Source organism: Phocoena phocoena, chromosome 20 (assembly GCF_963924675.1).
Source record: "Phocoena phocoena chromosome 20, mPhoPho1.1, whole genome shotgun sequence".
In the NCBI taxonomy this organism is placed as follows: Eukaryota; Metazoa; Chordata; class Mammalia; order Artiodactyla; family Phocoenidae; genus Phocoena; species Phocoena phocoena.
This window is the reverse complement of record NC_089238.1, coordinates 4,007,666-4,018,234: the sequence shown is the minus strand read 5'-3', so window position 1 is coordinate 4,018,234 and position 10,569 is coordinate 4,007,666. Positions and strand designations below refer to the sequence as shown.

The window sequence follows — 10,569 nt, the reverse complement described above, 5'->3', positions numbered from 1 at the left end:
ATATATATGCGTTAGCATATGGTATTTACTTTTCTCTTTCTGACTTACCTCACTCTGTATGACATACTCTAAGTCCATCCACATCACTACAAATAACTCAATTTCATTCCTCTTTATGGCTGAGTAATATTCCATTGTATAAATGTGCCACATCTTCTTTATCCATTCATCTGTTGATGGACATTTAGATTGCTTCCATGTCCTGGCTATTATGGTACATGTATCTTTTTGAATTATGGTTTTCTCAGGGTATGTGCCCAGTAGTGGGATTGCTGGGTCATATGCTAGTTCTATAAATAGTTTTTTAAGGAACCTCCATACTGTTCTCCATAGTGGCTGTATCAATTTACATTCCCACCAACAGTGCAGGAGGGTTCCCTTTTCTCCACACCCTCTCCAGGATTTATTGTTTCTAGATTTTTTGATGATGGCCATTCTGACCAGTGTGAGGTGATACCTCATTGTGGTTTTGATTTGCATGTCTCTGATAATTAGTGATGGTGAGCATCTTCATGTTTTTGTTGGCAATCTGAATGTCTTCTTTGGAGAAATGTCTATTTAGGTCTTCTGCCCATTTTTGGATTGGGTTGTTTGGGGTTTTTTTTATATTGAGCTGCATGAACTGCTTGTACATTTTGGAGGTTAATCCTTTGTCAGTTTCTTCGTTTGCAAATATTTTCTCCCATTCTGAGTGTTGTCTTTTTGTCTCAATTTTGGTTTCCTTTGCTGTGCAAAAGCTTTTAAGTTTCATTAGGTCCCATTAGTTTATTTTTTAAATTTCCGTTTCTCTAGGAGGTGGGTCAAAAAGGATCTTGCTGTGATTCATGTCATAGAGTGTTCTGCCTATGTTTTCCTCTAAGAGTTTTATAGTATCTGGCCTTACATTTAGGTCTTTAATCCATTTTGAGTTTATTTTTGTGTGTGGTGTTAGGGAGTGTTCTAATTTCATTCTTTTACATGCAGTTGTCCAGTTTTCCCAGCACCACTTATTGAAGAGGTTGTCTTTGCTCCATTGTATATTCTTGCCTCGTTTGTCAAAGATAAGGTGACCATATGTGTGTGGGTTTATCTCTGGGCTTTCTATCCTGTTTCATTGATCTATATTTCTGTTTTTGTGCCAATACCATACTGCCTTGATTACTGTAGCTTTGTAATATAGTCTGAAGCCAGGGAGCCTGATTCCTCCAGCTCCGTTTTTCTTTCTCAAGATTGCTTTGGCTATTTGGGGTCTTTTGTGTTTCCCTACAGATTGCAAAATTTCTTGTTCTAGTTCTGTGGAAAATGCCATTGGTAATTTGATAGCGATTGCATTGAACCTGTAGATTGCTTTGGGTAGAATAGTCATTTTCACAATATTGATTCTTCCAATCCAGGAGCATGGTGTATCTATTGATCTGTTTATGTCATCTTTGATTTCTTTCACTGGTGTTTTATAGTTTTCTGAGTACAGGTCTTTTACTTCCTTAGGTAGGTTTATTCCTAGGTATTTTATTCTTTTTGTTGTGATGGTAAATCGGATTGTTTCCTTAATTTCTCTTTCTGATCTTTTGTTGTTAGTGTACAGGAATGCAAGAGATTTCTATGCATTAATTTTGTATCCTGCTAACTTAAAAAATTCATTAATTAGTTCTAGTAGTTTTCTGGTGGCATCTCTAGGATTTTCTATGTATAGTATCATGTCATCAGCAAACAGTGACAGTTTTACTTCTTCTTTTCCAATTTGTATTCCTTTTATTTCTTTTTCTTCTCTGATTGCCGTGGCTAGGACTTCCAATACTACATTGAATAATAGTGGTGAGAGTGGACATCCTTGTCTTGTTCCTGATCTTAGAAGAAATGCTTTCAGTTTTTCACCATTGAGAATGATGTTTTCTGTGGGTTTGTCATATATGGCTTTTATTATGTTGAGGTAGGTTCCCTCTATGCCCACTTTCTGTAGAGTTTTTTTTATCATAAATGGGTGTTAAATTTTGTCAAAAGCTTTTTCTGCATCTATTGAGATGATCATATGGTTTTTATTCTTCAATTTGTTAATATGGTGTATCACATTGATTGTTTTTTTGTGTATTGAAGAATCCTTGCATCCCTGGGATGAATCCCACTTGATCATGGTGTATGATCTTTTTAATGTGTTGTTGGATTGTGTTTGCTAGTATTTTGTTGACGATTTTTATGTCTATGTTCATCAGTGATATTGGTCTGTAATTTTCTTTTCGTGTGATATCTTTGTCTGGTTTTGGTATCAGGATGATGGTGGCTTCATAGAACGGGTTTGGGAGTGTTCCTCCCTCTGCAATGTTTTGGAAGAGTTTGAGAAGGATAGGTGTTAACTCTTCTCTAAATATCTGATAGAATTCACCTGTGAAGCCATCTCGTCCTGGACTTTTGTTTGTTGGAAGATTTTTTTTAACATCTTTATTGGAGTATAATTGCTTTACAATGGTGTGTTAGTTTCTGCTTTATAACAAAGTGAATCAGCTGTACATATATATATATCCCCATATCTCTTCCCTCTTGCACCTCCCTCCCTCCCACCCTCCCTATCCCACCCTTCTAGGTGGTCACAAAGCACCGAGCTGATCTCCCTGTGCTATGCAACTGCTTCCTACTAGCTATCGATTTTACAGTTGGTAGTGTATATATGTCCATGCCAGTTTCTCACTTTGTCCCAGCTTACCCTTCCCGCTTCCGTTAGAAGGTTTTGTGTGTGTGTGTGGTACGCGGGCCTCTCACTGTTGTGGCCTCTCCCGTTGCCGAGTACAGGCTCCGGACGCGCAGGCTCAGCGGCCATGGCTCACAGGCCTAGCCGCTCCGTGGCATGTGGGATCTTCCCGGACTGGGGCACAAACCCGTGTCCCCTGCATCGGCAGGCGGACTCTCAACCACTGCGCCACCAGGGAAGCCCCTGGCAGGTAGATTCTTAACCACTGGGCCACCAGAGAAGTCCTGCTTATCTTTTTAAAAATAATAAATGTATTTATTTATTTATTTTTGGCTGAGTTGGGTCTTTGTTGCTGCACGTAGGCTTTCTCTGGTTGTGGCGAGCAGGGGCTACTACTCGTTGCGGTGCCTGGGCTTCTCACTGCAGTGGCTTCTCTTGTTGCAGAGCACGGGCTCTAGGCATGCGGGCTTCAGTAGTTGTGGCACGTGGGCTCAGTAGTTGTGGCTTACGGGCTCTAGAGCACAGACTCAGTAGTTGTGGCGCACGGGCTTAGTTGCTCCGCAGCATGTGTGATCTTCCTGGACCAGGGCTTGAACCTGTGTCCCCTGCATTGGCAGGCGGATTCTTAACCACTGCGCCACCAGGGAAGCCCTATCTATTTTATACACAGTAGTTTGTATCTGTTAATTCCCCACCCCGATGTTGCTCCTCCCACCTTCCCTCTCCCCACTGGTAACCACTACTTTGTTTTCTCTATCGGTGAGTCTGTTTCTGTTTTGCTATACACATTCGTTTGTATTATTTTTCGGATTCCACATATAAGTGATATCATACAGTATTAGTCTTTCTCTGTCTTAAATATTGATAGCTTTAGAGTCACAAAAAACTAGTACAGAGTTCTCAGTACCGCATCAGTCAGCTTCTCTGATGGTGATATAACTACAGTACATTATCAAAACCAGGAAATCGGCATTAACACAATACACTGGCTGGGCAAGCACATACTAACACCTAAAATGTAGTGATCTCTGATAAGAGCTGGACACTCACTGGCCCTGAGAGCAGGTAGGTCAACAAGAGAACAGAAATGGATGTTTCTGCCTTTGAGACAGAGTAAACTTGTTCCCTAGTAAACCTTGACAACTGGGTCATGCAACAGTCAGGTTTTTAGTTTATTATTTTTATTGAAGTATAGTTGATTTTCAGTGTCGTATTAGTTTCAGGTGTACAGCAAAATGATTCAGATATATATGTATATTATATATATATAATTTTTCGTGTTGCTTTATTACAAGATACTGAATACAGTTCTCTGTGCTGTACAGTAGGACCTTATTGTTAATCTATTTTATATAGTCTGTATCTGCTAATCCCAAACTACTAATTTATCCCTCCCCCCTCCCCCCTTTGGTAACTATAAGTTTGTTTTCTATGTCTGTGAGTCTGTTCTGTTTGGTAAATAAGTTGATTTGTATTTTTTTTTAGATTCCACATATAAGTGATATCATAATATTTGTCTTTGTCTAGGTCCATCCATGTTGCTGCAAATGGCATTATTTCCTTCTTTTTTATGGCTGAGTAGTATTCCATTGTGTATGTACATACCACACATATATGTATACCACATCTTCTTTATCCATTCATCTGTCGATGGACATTTAGATTGCTTCCATGTCTTGGTTATTGTAAATAGGGCTGCTATGAACATTGGGGTGCATGTATCTTTTTGACTTAGAGTTTTTTTCTAGATATATGCCAACGAGTGGGATTGCTGGAAACAGTTAGGTTTTTTTGTTTGTTTGTTTTGTTTTTTTGCGGTACGTGGGTCTCTCACTGTTGCGGCCTCTCCTGTTGCAGAGCACAGGCTCCGGACGCACAGGCTCAGCGGCCATGGCTCACGGGCCCAGCTGCTCCGCGGCATGTGGGATCTTCCCAGACCGGGGCATGAACCCGTGTCCCCTGCATCGGCAGGTGGACTCTCAACCACTGCACCACCAGGGAAGCCCAACAGTTAGGTTTTTAATGTGCTTTCTTTTACAGAAGGGAAAGTAATCAAGGGAAATTGGAAAGTGTCCATTCAATTATTTTCCCAAATGGGAAGAGCATAATCCCATTTCCTAGGAGCTAAGGAGGAAACATTAATGAATTAAAGGAGTTGATTCCTCTGTAAAACTATATCCATTTATCTTTCCTCCCAGCTATTCACTGCTTCCACAAAAGTCATGAGTGGTCAATGTAGATTTTTGACCGCTATGTGACAGAGGAGATAGAGGAGTTTCATATCACACACCCACTGCTGATTTCCCTTCTCTTTTTCCCAGTGCAGTGCACATGTTTCTGGTTTCCTTGATGTCATTCATCTAGATTCTTTTTTTTAAATCCCCACCCTAAATTTCTTAACTCATTTTTATGCAAAACAATTCAGATTATCTAGCAATTGACTCCTTAACGTTTACACCCAAGCCCACCACTGTGCTCAGGAAAACAAAGGGTCTTCATTTTGAAAGACTCACCGTTGGACTTCCCTAGTGGCGCAGTGGTTAAGAATCCGCCTGCCAATGCAGGAGACATGGGTTTGAGACCTGGTCTGGGAAGATCCCACATGCCGCGGAGTAACTAAGCCCGTGCGCCACAACTACTGAGCCTGCACTCTAGAGCCCACGGGCCACAACTACTGAGCCCGTGGGCCACAATTACTGAAGCCCACATGCCTAAAAGCCCATGCCCTGCAACAAGAGAAGCCACCTCAGTGAGAAGCCCGTGAAGAATAGCCCCTGCTCGCCATAACTAGAGAAAGCCCGCACGCAGCAACGAAGACCCAACACAGCCAAAAAAAAAAAAAAAAAAGCTCACCTGTTTTAGAAATACTTGAGAGTGATAAGAAAAAATTCCCAAGAAATATCTATATCTATATCTCCTAAACTGTTATCTTATTTTGTCATAAACCTATAAAACTTAAAGTGTTTCACGCCAATGAATGCTTCTCCACACACGGTTATAAGTTGCTGCTACAACATGATTTAATTTTTTATTTTGGTTCTTTTATTAGTTTATACATTATCATATCTTCTTGGAACATTGAAATTTTATTTTTATGTTCCATAACATGATTTAAATTGCCGAATCGTTCTCCACTCTATAAAAGTAAAAACTTGTAACTAACCAACCTCCTACTCCTGTACATTTATATTACTTCCAACTCATTTGCTACTATAATCATAATAAAAATTAACAACTTGTAATTCTTTTGGACAGCCTTAATTATTCCTTAGGGTAAACTACTGGGATTTAAATTCTCAAGTGGAAGGCTATAAATGTTGGGGGGCAGGGATGAGCTTCATAACCCAGTTGCCCTTAGTAACTAGTATTGTCATTCTAAAAACTGATGATGTAGCATTTTTCCAAATTCTATTTAACATTAGATTTTAGCATTAAAAACTGTCAAATTAATAATGCAAAATGACATTTTATTTACTTTTCCGGGTTTGATTTCTTGGAATGGCAGATGTCTGCAAATGTCTTTCTTTTCTTTTTCTTTTTTTTTTTGGACTTTTTCATGTGCAGTGCAGTTAATGAGAGAGGCATGTCAAAATACAAAATATGATTATAGGCTTAGCTTCTTTAATACTGTCAACAATTCTTTTATAGATTTTGTATCTATATTATTGGATTTTGTATCTATGAGGTGCCTACAGAGTTGGGGTTATTACATATTTTTCTTGACCTATTTTATCATTAGGAAACGTTCCCCTTCATATCTGAATACTATTTCTTGCCTTAAAATCCACTTTATGTGATGTTAATATAGCCATACCACCTTTGTTTTGATGGTGTTTGCATAGTATATCTTTTTGTATCTTTTTGCTTTCAAGGCACCTCTGTATATACCAATACTTAAAGTGTTTCTCTTGAGAAAAAAAAAAAAACGGCATTTATTTAGGTCTTTTTTTAAACATCCATTAGATCTTTTCATTGAATTTCAGGGCCAATTGATGTTCTATGTAATTACTTATTTATAGGATGAAAGTTTATAATCTTCTAATCTTTCTATTTGCCCATCTGTTTTATGTTTCCTCATTTCCAATTTCTTTGTTTTAAAAATTATTTTTTACTGTGCTATTTTAATTTTTTTTAGCTTCACCAATAATATGCCATTTTAAATCTTCAACTTTCTTTACCTCTACATTACTTTTTTTTTTTTTCAGGGGGTTGCATGTCTCTTTATTTTATTTTATTTTTAACGTTTCTATCTACATTACTTTTTGGGCAATTCTTTTCGAGATTACCCTATTGATCACAACAACATACGCTTGACTTACTAATGGCTGTCACATTTTCCCACTTAAAACTTGACACGAGTGTAACTTCAGACTAAACTTTTTAAAATTAATTAATTAATTATTGGCTGCATTGGGTCTTCGTTGCTGCGCGCAGGCTTTCTCTAGTTGTGGCAAGCAGGGGGTACTCTTCGTTGCAGTGAGCGGGCTTCTTATTGCAGTGGCTTCTCTTGTTGCGGGGCATGGGCTCTAGGCGCATGGGCTTCAGTAGTTGTGGCAGGGGGCTCAGTAGTTGAGGCCCGTGGGCTCTAGAGCACAGGCTCAGTCGTTGTGGCGCACAGGCTCAGTTGCTCCACGGCATGTGGGATCTTCCCAGACCAGGGCTCGAACACGTGTCCCTGCCTTGGCAGGCGGATTCCTAACCGCTGCGCCACCAGGGAAGCCCTGGATTTGTTTTTAAATGCATGAACCATGGTCTTGCTCCTTCTCTGCACATGGACCTCAAATCACAGTCATTCAATGTTCACTAACATTGACCCCTTCACTCTGTTCTAAGGTCCAGCATCTTTCCTATTGGCCAGGAAATTCTCTACTTCTCTGTATCAACTTTTTCCATCTCCCCAACAGCATCCCGGCTTTCAGCCTTCCTGGCTTATCTAGGTGCGTTAGAATTTGAGGTCTGAATTTGACTGTGTTCAGACATAGATTTTGCACCAAGAGTGGTTTAGGTAGAAAGAGAAAATAAGAGGATTGGTGGAATTTTTGTGGAAACAAGAAAGGCCCCGGAGCCTTGGGAGGTGACCGCAGCACAGGGGAACCTTCATGGGACATGGTGGAGGAGCTGAGAGCAGAGCAGGATCCAGAGTCCAGTGTGGGGAAGTGAGAGCTCCCACACGTATGAGCCCTGAGACGGCCCCTCAGGGACCAAGAGGTGAGGACGCAGGTGCCTGTGTCTCAGGGACGATTCTTTGCAGGGCTGTGTGTTGGCCAAGGAGACATAAGAAGAGATGGTGAGTGTTTCTTCATAAACCCTCCTTGACCCTTCACCCCGCCAAAGGTCCCACTTTCCCCTCTCCCTTCTTTAAATGGGCTTCCTGAGAGCAGGTGAGTGGATCACATCCAGTCCTGAGATCTGCTTCCTTCCAGGCACTTCTGAAGCCCTCCCTCAGTGCCTGGCCCAGCTCGGTGGTACCTGCCCAGAGGAACGTGACCCTGCGATGCTGGACTCCCACCAAGGATATAAACTTTGCTCTCAGAAAGGGAGGAGATATCTTGTAGTTCTTGCAATCACCTGACTCTACAGAGGGCCTGGCTGAACTTCAGCTGACTCATCTAAAATCCAGTCATGCTGGAGAGTACATCGTGAATGCTACAGAAAAGGCCACCCCCCACATAGGTTCATAGCTCAGTGATGTCCTGCTTCTACTGGTGACAGGTGAGGAGGGGGTGCCTCAGAATGACAAACGGTCTCCCTAGGGACAGGGAATGAGGGAGGAACCAGAGGAAGGAGGGGAGGGGAGTTCCTCTCCAGTGGTTGGGGAGGGGGAGATAGAGAAAGACAGGGACAGAATTGATACCTTGGTTTTATCCAGGGCCTGTAGGAGGCAAAATCTCCTTCCTGGAATCAGAGAAGAAAGCGGGTGAGATCAGGTATCTGTCATTCCCACACCCCATGAGAACCCCCTGCCAGGAGAACAGGGGGAGTGGGGGACCCAAGGCTTCTCCCTGTGACCTCAAGGCCCTCCCTTCTCTTACAGGAGATTTACCTAAACAGGAGCCGTGAAGTCCGGAAACACACAAGTAAATCCTGTGATGGTGTTTTTATTTAAGCCTATAAGTGCCTGTAGTTATAAGTCTCCACTGCAGAGGAACTCAAAATGGAGGCCCTTTCTGAAAGCGTCCACTTGCCCAACTGAGCCCTGCTCACCACTCTCCCCTTTAAGCCTTCCAGATAACCAGATCAAACTCTCCTTTATACTCCCTGCCACCTCCATCCTCTGGTTTTTGCAATTTCTGCCTAACCTAGATCGGTACAGGTTTCAAAGGCTGATTGAAACCCCGCATCTTCCAGGAAGTTCTTTCTGACTCTGGTCCTTCCGTGACCTCCAACAGCACTATAATTCGTAATTTTTCTTCATTACATTGTACTTCGCGAATTCACCTTTCTGCTTAACCTAATGTGAGGACGAGAGCTGGGGCATGAGCTCATCAGCTTCCCACCAATCCTAGCAAGGTGTTCAGTACACAGTAGGCCCTCGTTAAATCCTATGGACCCGGATTTGATGCATATCAAGCGAGGCTAATTCCCAAAGGAGTTGCACAGTGGGTGGGCCAGGCCCTGAGGACTACAAGTCCCAGTGACCCGTGCGGGTCTGGCCCTGGTTACCGGGAGCTGGGGGGGGGGGGTGGGGGAGGGACACGGAGCTGGGTTTTTCCATTGAGCAGAGCTCCCACCAGACAAATACTGGAGGATTTAATAGGGATGGTCGGCGGAAGGGTGGGGGTGGCTCTAACGGGCAGTATGACATTCATCTGGATGGACAGGGCACTTTTGCTCTCTGGGCAGCGAATGCAGGACGCACCATCTACCGCGGTCTAGGAGAGGTCACCAACCCACCCTCACCGCTCCCTACGCGCCCACCCAACACGCGCAGCCTCACACCCTCAGCTTCGCGCTTGCTCTCGAGGGCGCGCCAGGCAAGGCGGCCTTGGAGCATGCGCTGTGCGCCCCTCCGCCGCCTGGTCCGAGCGCGCGCAACGCGTGCGCCTTCGGTAACCTGTGAGCACCGTCCGCTCACCAGCCTCCCGCGTGTGCACGCCCGCGGCCGCAGCTGATCCGCTGTATGTTCTAGAAGAAGCCTAAGAGTGGGATTCCTGGGGAGTAGGAGCGTCACGCCTCTCGCATCATGGTGAGGAAGAACAGTATCCCCAACGGGTGAGTATCCGCCGCGAGCTCCCTGGTGACAACCGGAGTCGCTAGTTGAGCGGCCGTTCCCAGGGAGGCGGGGAGATGCTCTCGAGCCCCGCCGTCGGAAGCGGCCGCGCGCGCCCTCGAGGTGCACCCCGTCGCCTCTGTCGGGCCTGGGCGCGGAGGGGCGAGCAGGTGGCATTGTGGGGGCGGCGGGGGGCCCAGCAGGTGGGGCTGGCGGCGCCCCTCACGGCGCTGGGGGTGGGGGAGGGCCAGGAGACCTGCCTTCCCTCTCCCGCTGCCTCAGGCTTGCCCGGAGGAGAGGGGGTTCTTTGATTTCAGGTGCTTTGGGTGTGGCATCCCAAAGAGCTCCCTAAATATGCAAGGGATTCTTTTTCTCTCGAGAGTTCATTGTTACTGTAGACAATTTGATACTTTTAAAAGTCTTAAAATAGGACATGCTAGGCGTGCTCACTCTGTCATGTCAATTTTTTTAATTGAATAAATTTCGCATGTAATATTGTGTAAATTTAAGGTGTACAGCTGTTACTTTGATACATTATATATGTTGTAACAATATTTATCACATTCCATAATTATACGATAGTGTTACTGTTTATGTTCGTTTTACTGTGCATTAGATCTCTATGGCTTATTTACTACTCCTTACAAATATGTACCCTTAAACACCATCAATCTTAGCCCCCAGCCCCTGGTAACAC

General features: G+C 43.6%; 1 protein-coding gene across 1 annotated transcript in view; it reads right to left on the bottom strand.

The window, feature by feature from the left end:
- NLRP12 (NLR family pyrin domain containing 12) overlaps nucleotides 1-10,569 on the bottom strand; it is a 726,895-nt gene that overhangs the window by 240,848 nt on the left and 475,478 nt on the right.